The sequence below is a fragment of the Protopterus annectens genome, chromosome 6.part0 (genome assembly GCF_019279795.1).
Source record: "Protopterus annectens isolate FY-2018-M chromosome 6.part0, PAN1.0, whole genome shotgun sequence".
Classification (NCBI taxonomy): domain Eukaryota; kingdom Metazoa; phylum Chordata; order Ceratodontiformes; family Protopteridae; genus Protopterus; species Protopterus annectens.
Window position 1 is genome coordinate 1742949838 of NC_056737.1, and position 10653 is coordinate 1742960490.

The following is a 10653-nucleotide window of genomic DNA, read 5'->3' on the forward strand; positions in this document are numbered from 1 at the left end:
ATCCACGGCTCCAGTGCATAGCCAGCATCCCCCACAAGGTGGCCATGTGGGATGTCCCCCCTGACAAATACCTAATACAGCTGTGAGGCATGCCAGATATGGGAGTCATGGTAGCTTCCAGCACACACATCCATGATAATGCCCTGGGCATTGCACACGACCTGGCAGTTGATGGAGTGGAATCCCTTGCGGTTTATGTAGTGCCTACCATACTCACTGGGTGGTGACTTGATATGTATGCGAGTGCAGTCTATCGCACCCACTATCTCTGGGTAGTGTGCCACATGGTGGAAGTGACGCATATTGCTGGCCAACTCCTTCTGAGTTCGGGGGAAGTATATATGCTCATTGGCATGTGGTAACATGGCATCCAGGAACTGGTGTAGTACCCTGGATGCTGATGCCTGTGAGATCCCCATTATATCTCCAGTTGGCCTTTGAAAGGTACCTGTGGCTAGTATTCGCAAGCTTACACATACCTTCATGTCCACTGGGATGGGTTCCCCTCTGTTGTTTCTGGTTCTCAGGCGTGGCCGGCACAGCTCAACTATTTGCTGTAAGATGTCCCTGTCCACCCTGTAATGCTCTACTATCTCCAGATCATGTAGCCCCTGGTAGGTTACCCTTGGTCTGAACACTCTTCTCCTCCACCGGGGCCTGCGGTGATTGTCAGCATCATCCTCCACAACACCGTCAGTCTCTAACACATGGTGATGAATCACAGCTATGGCAGCTCCCAACATGTACATTTTAAAAGTTCCCCATGTGTTTACACCTATGGTGCAGTGTTTGGGAATACACAGGTGTGTGTAGGGTGCTTTCACACTTTATACTATTGTGCTGTGAACACCAATGATGTCATAGGGTGTGTATGTACGGTCGTAGCTACAGGGTATCTTATGTGTTTTACTACAGAAACTACTATTGTAGTGCCTTTGGTGTTGAATTACATTTGGCTGCCGTGGATTACCTCTTGCCCTTCCCTTTACATTTCACCTACCATTTTCTGGCATGCATCCAGCAGCCTGCTTTCATTTGTACTTTCCTAGACCTGGCTTATCTTGCGTAATGTGTTCTATTGCCGGTCTGCTGTAGGTTTGCTTTGCTCTGCTATGACAGTTCTCCTTTCTTTACAATCCGACACCTCCCCAATCCTGTTTTGCAAGTTTCTGTGAGCAGACTTGTCAGCTGTCGTCGATTGCCCGCTGTGAGTTAATAGGTGTTAATTGCTCAGTTGTACTCCAATTACCCTACTGCGTCATTTCCTTCTTTTCTTCCCCTGACCTTCCTGTTTGTACTATGGTTCGCGGCACGTGCATCCGCTTACCGGGTTTCGGGCACGTTTTCATCCCCGTACACATGCGCTTTCAAGCACCATACGTGCTCTCAGCTAAGCGATGCTATACCTACCTCCCCACCCCTGTCCTGCGGCTTTGCTTAGCAATGGCCAGGCCAGATTTGCATTGCTCCAGTGGCACACCCCACTGCTGATGTCATGTATACCTCTGAGCCACTCCTCGGTGTTATAGCACTGCGCCGTATGGTACATCCTTAATCCGGCGGGACGTTTGCGATTCAGTATTACCTGCCTCATTTGCATGGCATTGACTACTAATTCATAGTTACCGTGCTGAACACTGTCACAGACCCTTAGCAACCCTTGCAGCTTGGCTGTGGTGTACCATGCATACCATTGAGTATTATGGTGAAATCCTGATTTGTATTACATTGCGATTTTATGACATTTGTATATATTTTCTGTGTGTTCCAGTTTGCTCACACATGTTCTGCGGTTGTACTTTGTGTTACTGTGGACATGACATTAAATGTTGTTTTTTAGGTGTTGTGCATCTTTTCTTATGCCATTGGCTGTGTATTTAGCCATTGGCATATGTTAACTTTGTAATACATGAGTCTGGTCCACTTCCATAGCTCCGATGTTCTGTTTGGGAAAATGTAAACTGTGTTTTTTGGTTTACATTTCCGTGGGCTTATGCTACGCCTGCACCACTTCATGAATCACTATGTACCTTCATTTGCATGGTGCGGCACTGCGCATGGGGTGATTAGCATACCTAAGCTGAGGGCTGCGCAGTTCTGGCGTACGCCGGTAGTGCACGTGGAATTGGATCGTACCTGAATCGCTCAACGGCCATATTTGGCATTATACCACCTACTCTACGCCTGCGCCTGGCGCAAGCTTCATGAATCCCGGGGATTGTGTACACTTAGGTTCATAGGTTCATAGGTTCATACTAGGCTATCTGCCCTAGGGCATTTATAAGCCTAGCCAGAGTGTGTTTTGCTTTCGCCACCCATTTTAAATTAGTTTTGCTATGCCCTTTTTCGAGGTTAGTATACTGTGCCTCTGTCTAACAGTGACACAGAAGTGATACCCGGGGTAAACCTATGATCCCCCATCCACTCATCAAGATTCCTCTTGAAGAGAGTCAATGAGGGACTCTGCCTAACCTGGACTGGGATTTTATTCCAGAGTGAAGGGAGCCTCTGGGTTATGAATCTGTCCCTCCAGCATGTCCTATTTATTTCAGTGCTGAGGTTCAAGTCTCGAGCGTAGCTCGATGGGATTTGGATTTTCTGAGGTGCAGCATGTCCATTAATTTCGGGTTGGACATGGCTTTATACGTCAGGCACAGATTGCCTCTGAGCACGCGGTATGCCACTGAGTAGAGCTGGAGTTTCTTTAACCAGGCAGCATATGGCATCTGTTTGAGCCCTTTGATCCTCTTGGTGAGGTACTTTTGGGGTCTTTCCAGTTGCTGCAGGTGTCTGGTAGGTACATCCCAAAGGGGCATTGTACTCAATTATGGGCCTGATGAGGGATGAGTAAAGAGGCACGATGACCTCCCCTGATCTAGATGTGAATCCCTTCATGATTAGGTGGGCTATATAAAATGTTTTTCTAACCACTTTGGCCACGTGGTTGTCAAATGAGAGATTGCTATCAACTTGGGTCCCCAGGTCCCTAATTACTTCTTCCGTACTTAATGGATTACCACCTATGTGGTAATTTGTGGGCACTTTGTTTTTGCCAAAGGGGATGACTATACACTTTTTGGCGTTTAGCTTGAGGCCATGGCTCTGGCACCAGTTGTCTGTTTCTATGAGGCCCTTTTGGAGGATGCTTGTGTCGGCTGGAGAGTCGATTATAGCACCCAGTTTGCAGTCATCTACGAACTTGGTCAGCCACAGTCCTTCCGTGTTGGCCTGTACCTCCGAGAAATATATACCAAACAGGAGAGGTCCCAGGACTGAGCCTTGTGGGATGCCACTTGTAACTGGTTTGGAGTCTGACATGGCACCAGCAATTCTAACCATGTGGGTTCTGTCCTTGAGCCAGTTTGCAACTCATCTAGTGACACAGGGGTTTATATTTAAGCTGGTGAGCTTATCTATAATGCCCAAATGGGGTATTGTATCGAAGGCTTTTGCGAGGTCCAGGTAGGCTGTGTGGACCACCTTCACCTCGTCAATGGCCTTGGTGACTGTTTCAAAGAAATCAACCAGGTTTAAGAGGCAGGATCTGCCCTTAACAAAGCCGAACTGGGTAGGATCAAGTGTCTGTAGGTCCCCAATATCTTTTTTTATGAGGTCCATGGTGATCCTTTCCATAGCCTTGCAGACCAAGCTAGTCAGGCTTATGGGGCGATAGTTTCCAGGATCTGTTGAGGCATCACCTTTGTGAAGAGGGACCACTGTTGCTGTACACCACTCTTTGGGTACATATCCTGTGGTAAGGCTGAGACTGAACAGTAGTTTTATGTTTGGGTTTAGCTCTTCTTGGAGTTCATGTAGGATGCAGCCCAGGGCACCATCTGGTCCCATTGATGCTGTGTTTTTTGCTTTGGAGAGGGCGGCTCTTACCTGAGCATCTGAGATGTCAGGGGGGCTGCACTCTGCTGGGATAGATATTTGCCCCTTTGGTGGGGGGGGGGGTTTGCGCTGAACCTGTCAGCTAGGATGTTGGCAATGTGTGTGGGTTCGGTGTATTTGTTGTCATTTTGGACTAATTCTGAGCATATCTGGGAATTCCAACTCAGGTTCCTAACATAACTAAAGAAAGCCTTGTGATTATCCTTAGTGTCCTGTGCAATTTTTCTCTCGAAGCTGGCCTTAGACGATTTTATGAGTGCCCGTAGTTTTTTGCTAACACTGATCAGAGATGCCTTCCCTTTTTGGGATTTTGCTCTATCATGTAGTAGCTTCCTCCTTCTATTGTATAGTTTGTTTATGGCTGGGGTCCACCAGACAGGACGTCTGCCTTTGGAGGATTGGGTCTTGGTTTTATTTGGGATTGCCTGATCCATGCATTCCTGAAGGTGTTCACAGAATGCGTTTATAAAGGATTCTGCGGTCTGGGCAGTATTTTCCACAGGCCCGGGGGCTTTGAAGGATTCCACCTCAGATTTGAGGAGTGTGAAATTTGCTTTAGAGAAGTTTTTCACTGTGGTTTTCTGGGCAGGGGGTGGGGTCGGGATGTGAATATCCAGTGAGATTAGTTTATGGTCTGATTTTATCAGTGAAGGATACACTTCTGGTCTGGAGCATAGAGTCCCCATGTTGGTGATAATCAGGTCCAGTATGTTTTCCCCTCTTGTGTGAGTGGTAACAAGTTGTTCCATAGCATTTGAGTTTATAAATTCTAGGAACCTTTGAGCTAGGGTGTTGGAGCTAGAGTAATGCTCCCAGTCTATGTTTGGGTAGTTGAAGTCGCCCAGTATAATGGTGTTTGGAGAGACCTTCATATTTTCCAGTGTTCTCAGGAAGGCCGAGTGGGGTTCCTGGGTTTGGGAGGGTTGTCTGTAGCAGGCTATAAACTGGAAGGCAGTTTTACCCACTGTTAGTTGCACATGGATAGTCTCTGATGCTTCGTGATGTGCCTCCAACCTGGCGGTTTGGGTATCTTTGACGGATATTGATATTCCCCCTCCTTTTCTGGTTCGGTCCAAGTTTTGGGGCCGAAAAGCATGGTATGAGGTATAACCTGGTAGTGCTGGGGTGCTCTCGGGAGCCTTGAACCAGATTTCTGTTACTGCACAGATATCGATGTTCTCCATGCTAAGGAGAGTTTTGAGTGCATGCATCTTGAGGTTTAGACTTCTGGCGTTGAGTAGCATTACTCTTAGTTTCTTATCCCTTGTGATACCTATGGAGGTGGGTTTGTCTTTTGAGCCTTGCCTAAGAAAGGCACTATGGGGGTAGCAAGAGCCTTTGGCAATATCCGAAAGATAAGGGGTGACAGGTGCGAGCCGTCCCTAGCGAAGCATCGTGGCTTGTCGAGCATGTCATCCCAGGCTGACAGGCATTTGATCCCCTTTGAATGACACCAATACTTAAGCCAATTGTTGAAATTGATCATCTTGTCTTCATATTGTTGTTTTACATTAGGAAGGTTTGTGGCCTGCACTGTGGTGGCAGGACAGGTAGCTTACATCCTTCTAAGTTGGGAACTGCTGATTGAGGGCTCAGTGTCTGTTATTCTAAAAGTGTATTAGTTCTGGTTTAAGCACTTGGGCTTCAGGCCAGTTATTTTACATTAAGGAGGTTCATGGTCTGCACTCTTGTGGGAGGAGAGGCTGGACTCTGCCCTTCTGAGCTGGGAATTTCTGGTTAAAGGCTTATAGTGCCTGCATATTTGAACTGTTTCTTACTGAAATTGGTACACCTTGTTTGCTGTAGCATAGACTAGATCCAGGCCTGCTGAATCTAGCTTTGTTTGTATGCTTGTTTGCTTGTTATTTCCCTGAAACGCTAATTCCACCTAAAACGTGGCTTTTCAGCGCTTCTGTGGATCCCTAGTGACATCTGCATTGCTTACTGTACTTATTTCCTTGTTTCACTTGAAAGAAAGTTACTGTTTGTCATTTTTGCATTTAAGTCACCTGTAACACATTGCATTTAAGTTACCTGGCACTTGCTCACTAAAGCAATTATGTAAGTCAGCACTAAAAAATTAAAAGTACTACAGCCTCACAAACTCCCCCTTGAGTACCTTGTTCCCCGTTGGCCCTTTTTTTTCAATTATAAAGGAATTCCCAATACTATTCTAGCATGCCCAAAGGTCAGTTGTCAATCTCCTCTCTGGTCCAGCTGGTGAATCTGGGAATCTTGAGGCAATGTTACAACTGCCTCATGTACACAGACAACCTTCTCCTCCTCCCAACAAATTCCAACACATGTGAGAGATGCAGCCATATAGCCAAACTGGAGGCTAAGCTCTCTCAACTCAGTACTGGTGAAACCTGTCAGGAGGAGAAGGAAACCACACTCACTACAATTCCAGTCTCACATAGACCTACCACGACAGCAAACCAAACACATAAACACACAAAAACATACTTGGAGGCTGTAAATAAAAATCTGCCTAAGCAGCAGAGACCTTCAAAGCAGACACCCAAGCAACCGCTACCCCAAAACAAAACACATGCAACACATAGCTCACAAAGCCAGTGTGCCGAACAGTCACAGCCCTTAAGGCTAAACAACACACCTGATACACTTGTAATAGGTGACTCTATCATCAGGCACACTGACGTCCCGCTCACCAGGCTGAACAAGAAGGTCACGATGAGCTGCCTGTCGGGCGCTAGGATCCGCCACATAACACAAGCACTCAGGTCACTCCAAGGCAAGTACAAATATGACTCAGTCATTGTCCATGCTGGTGTGAATGACCTGAGACGTACCTCCCTGGACTACATGAAAAGAGACATAGAGGAGCTCTCTGAGCATGTGGCCCAGGCCGGTATGACCCTGACCTTGAGTAGCATCTTACCCTCACCAAGAATGATGCCACAATATGAAGACAAGATGATCAATTTCAACAATTGTCTTAAGTATTGGTGTCAGTCAAAGGGGATCCAATGCCTGTCAGCCTGGGATGACATGCTCGACATGCCACGATGCTTCACTAGGGACGGCTTGCACCTGTCACCCCTGGGCTTTCGGATATTGTAGACTTTATTGAATCTGATCTTTTATTTAGCCATAGTATCCCTACTGAACTGTAATAACTTAATAAGTAGTAGATAAACAAAATGTCATTATTGCTATGTATTGTTATTTCCAGCTGTATATTAATTGCCCTCATGGACTTACTGCTAAACTCCAGGATGTAATCATAACCCCTAATAAAGTTACTACTGTTTTAGAACATTATTTTCGGTAATAGTGCCATGAGGGGGATGTTGTGAGAGATCCTGTTTGGGAGGAGACATCACTATGCCTTTTTTCCCGGGGCTTCATTTCACCTAAGTTCATCCCTGATGCTATTCAGTTTTATCTGTATTATTAGATGTTACTGATTTACAGCACTTTTTTATGAATTAACTGCAAATATGGTCATGATTTTGACACATTAAGGCTTTGATTTTTAATAAGCATTGTAGTGCATAATGTTACATACATATGGCAGCTGTAAGACTGTATTCACTGGTATGACAGACACATACAAGCCATCTGTAATGCTCTCTACATTATCAAGTACAAGTAGCTGTGCAGAACCAGTAATTTCTCCTCAGTTGCTTTTAGTATTTTATTATACTAAACTTCCTTGTGTATGCATTATCTGTACTGCTGCATAACCCTTTTTCTGTATAGTCTTTGTTAAATTAAATGTGCATAAAACCTAGAAAGTTCTACTTTCTCTATGTCAAACCATATATTATTTTAGTTCTTTAATTAGACAAATGTATGTATTTTACTTATTGCACTTGTGCAGTTGGCCCTTAGAGTGGTTCATTTACCCTTTTATTGAAATAAAAATAGGTCAGTGATCTTTAATCCCCCCCCCAAAAAAAAAACATGGTTCACTGTATTATCTCACATTCCAGAATGCCCACAAGAAACCATAGTAACTAATGTAATGATTCTTTTCACCCTTCTAGTAGCCATCTCTACTCACAATCATAAATAGTCCCTAAAAAGTGCTATTGAACCCCTTTGTACATCTCTGCAGTCAGCTGAGGTCTGCAAATTGACTGAATATGTCCATAACTGTGGTATAGAATTATCCCACCACCGGTTTCAAATGTGTGGATTTTCATATATGATATGAAGTTCAAAGCATAATTATTTTGCATGGAGGTTCTGCAAGTTTCATACATGTTATTTTGCACAAGAATGCTATGTTATAAGTTTTAAGCATGTAACATTATATAGCTCACTGCAGCATATCAGAATTTGTTCTGCATGCTCATGAAATACTGTTCATTACCTCAACTCAGGCTTTGTTTGTAGCATCAGCATGATTTCTTTTCTGGATTTGTTCCAAGTCTCTTCTTGCTTTCTGATTGCTATTGTAAATGATTAAAGCAAAGCCTTTAGGGCACGTAGAAATATACCGTGGTCTTATTACAGTCTCATGATTACATTTTTATTAACCATAATTAAAAGCAGCATTACCACACTGCATGCTCATGTTATCCAAGACACTGAGCTTTATGCATGCAAAACAAGCCTGTGGATAAAATAGCCTATCCATACCATGAGCACCTCATACTTGAGCCGATTACATTCAGACTGAATGGGATTCCCTGTATCTATACCACTATTACCCATAAAAGGGACTGGATATTTATGGTGGGGATAAAGTTTACAAAATGCATAAACTGGGAAAGAAAAATCGAAAAAAAAAACAATTTTCTCCTTGTCTGACAATTTGTTCAAATGCAGCATGTGGTATCATTTGAAACCAACAAAGGGCTTTGATTGTTCAGCCACGGACAGAATTGTCTTTGGTTTGATACCTTAATAAAGCATGTTTTGGGATGTCTTTGTATATGTTTCTGGTTAGGCCATGCATGCATCCATTATACAACCTTTGCTTTTTTTCCATCTGTATCTAATTTGGTACCTAACCCTGGAGGAAAATTCTAGGGGGGGGGGGGTTCTTGTTAAAGGAATTGCTTCAGAAGACAGTTAGATTGATACTACACTTATGCTATACTGATTAGACCTAATAAGGACAAACTTATCTATAGCTGGTAGAATCTGGCTTCCTGGCTTCAGTGCATTTTTATGGCACTTGTGTTATTGTACATTCATGAATTATTGTGCTTAAAGATTATTTTTAGGATTTTTTTTTTATATTCCCATGATGTCGTAATAAAAGGAAATCTACAAACGTCTTTGAACAAGTTTTTGTGTCTCATCAGGGTCTTGCTGGGTCGATCCTACACGCATCTGCTATGGATTGTTGTATTCCTCCACTTTTACTGAGCTCTGTAGTTTCAGAATCATAATATTCTTTTATCAGAAACATTGCAGATGCAAAAATCTACTTTCATCATTTTGGAAATGGTAAAAAAACATACATAAATGCATATGTTGATATCTGCCAATAGATATCTATGTTTTTATTTAGTCATAGTTACACAACGTGTGAGTGGGAGCTGATCTGTTTGTATTTAAGTCAAGCTTGCAAAACAAAGGTTTGTTAATCTTGGCAGTAGAAGCCAGAGTCACTGCATCAGGGAAAGTTCTGTTTTGTCCCATGATGCTGCAGTTATAGGATAAGAATATAAATGTGGAAATAGAGAGTTTGTTTTCCTGCATTTCTTTCAATTTCATCAAAGTGCCATTTTGACTAACTAACGACACTGAAAATAGCATTTAACAAAAGTGTTTTCAGTCATTAGTGTTGCAATTCATAATGCATTCTCCTAGTATATGCATAGAATGTAATTAACAAATGGATTAATTAATTAATTGCATATTTGCTAATCACATAACCCCAGGGGACCTTTTTTTCAGAGAAGGCCTAGGGAGAAACAAAAAAAAAATTGAGGGGAAAAAAATCAATACGTATGTATATAAAACTGCAAATACTCAGTATTATTTACATATGCAATGCTGAATATTTGTTTTGTACCATTGAGAGTATTTTGTCTCTTAACTACTTAAATGTTCTGAAAGATACAATTAAAATAAAAGTGCACAAAAAGATATGATGAGGAGAAATCCAAACCTTGTTATTACGTGGATATGGAGTTATTTCTTCTTAATTACATTACCAGAAGCCTTATTGCATCTATTACTTACTAGAGCATATCCTTCATTATTACTCACAGGTTTGACTAGCCCTGATATCTGTATATTTATTGAATCTGTGGATTCTGACGATATTTTTAGCCCTGTGGATTGTGTAGCTTTACCATGACAGGATATTCCATAGATTTTGACATATTCTTTATATTTATTGGACCTCTATTTCTTAAGATTTAGGTATGTTCTGTAGATTCACTGTGCCTACAGATTCTACAGATTCAGTTAGCCCTCACATATTCTGTAGATTTATTGCACCTGCATGCCCTACAAATTTTCTTGGATCCTGTGTTTTCTCTAGATTAACTGCCCACCTTGATCTGCACATGTATTGAAACCCTACATATTCTGAAGACTAATTTTGTCCTTACATGTTCTCTCAACATAGTTATCCTCTGTGCATTCTTCGTCTTTTGTTCTGCATATTCAGTTCACTCCTTCATGCTTTGTACACAGGGTAAGTCTCTACAAGCATTTCTTCAGGGAGGTTCTTTAAAGCATAAGTGATTTTGATTTGTCTTGTTGGCCCCATCATTATCATATTGTTTTTCAATTAAAAGTTTTGTGTATTTGGAAAATAAAGAGCTG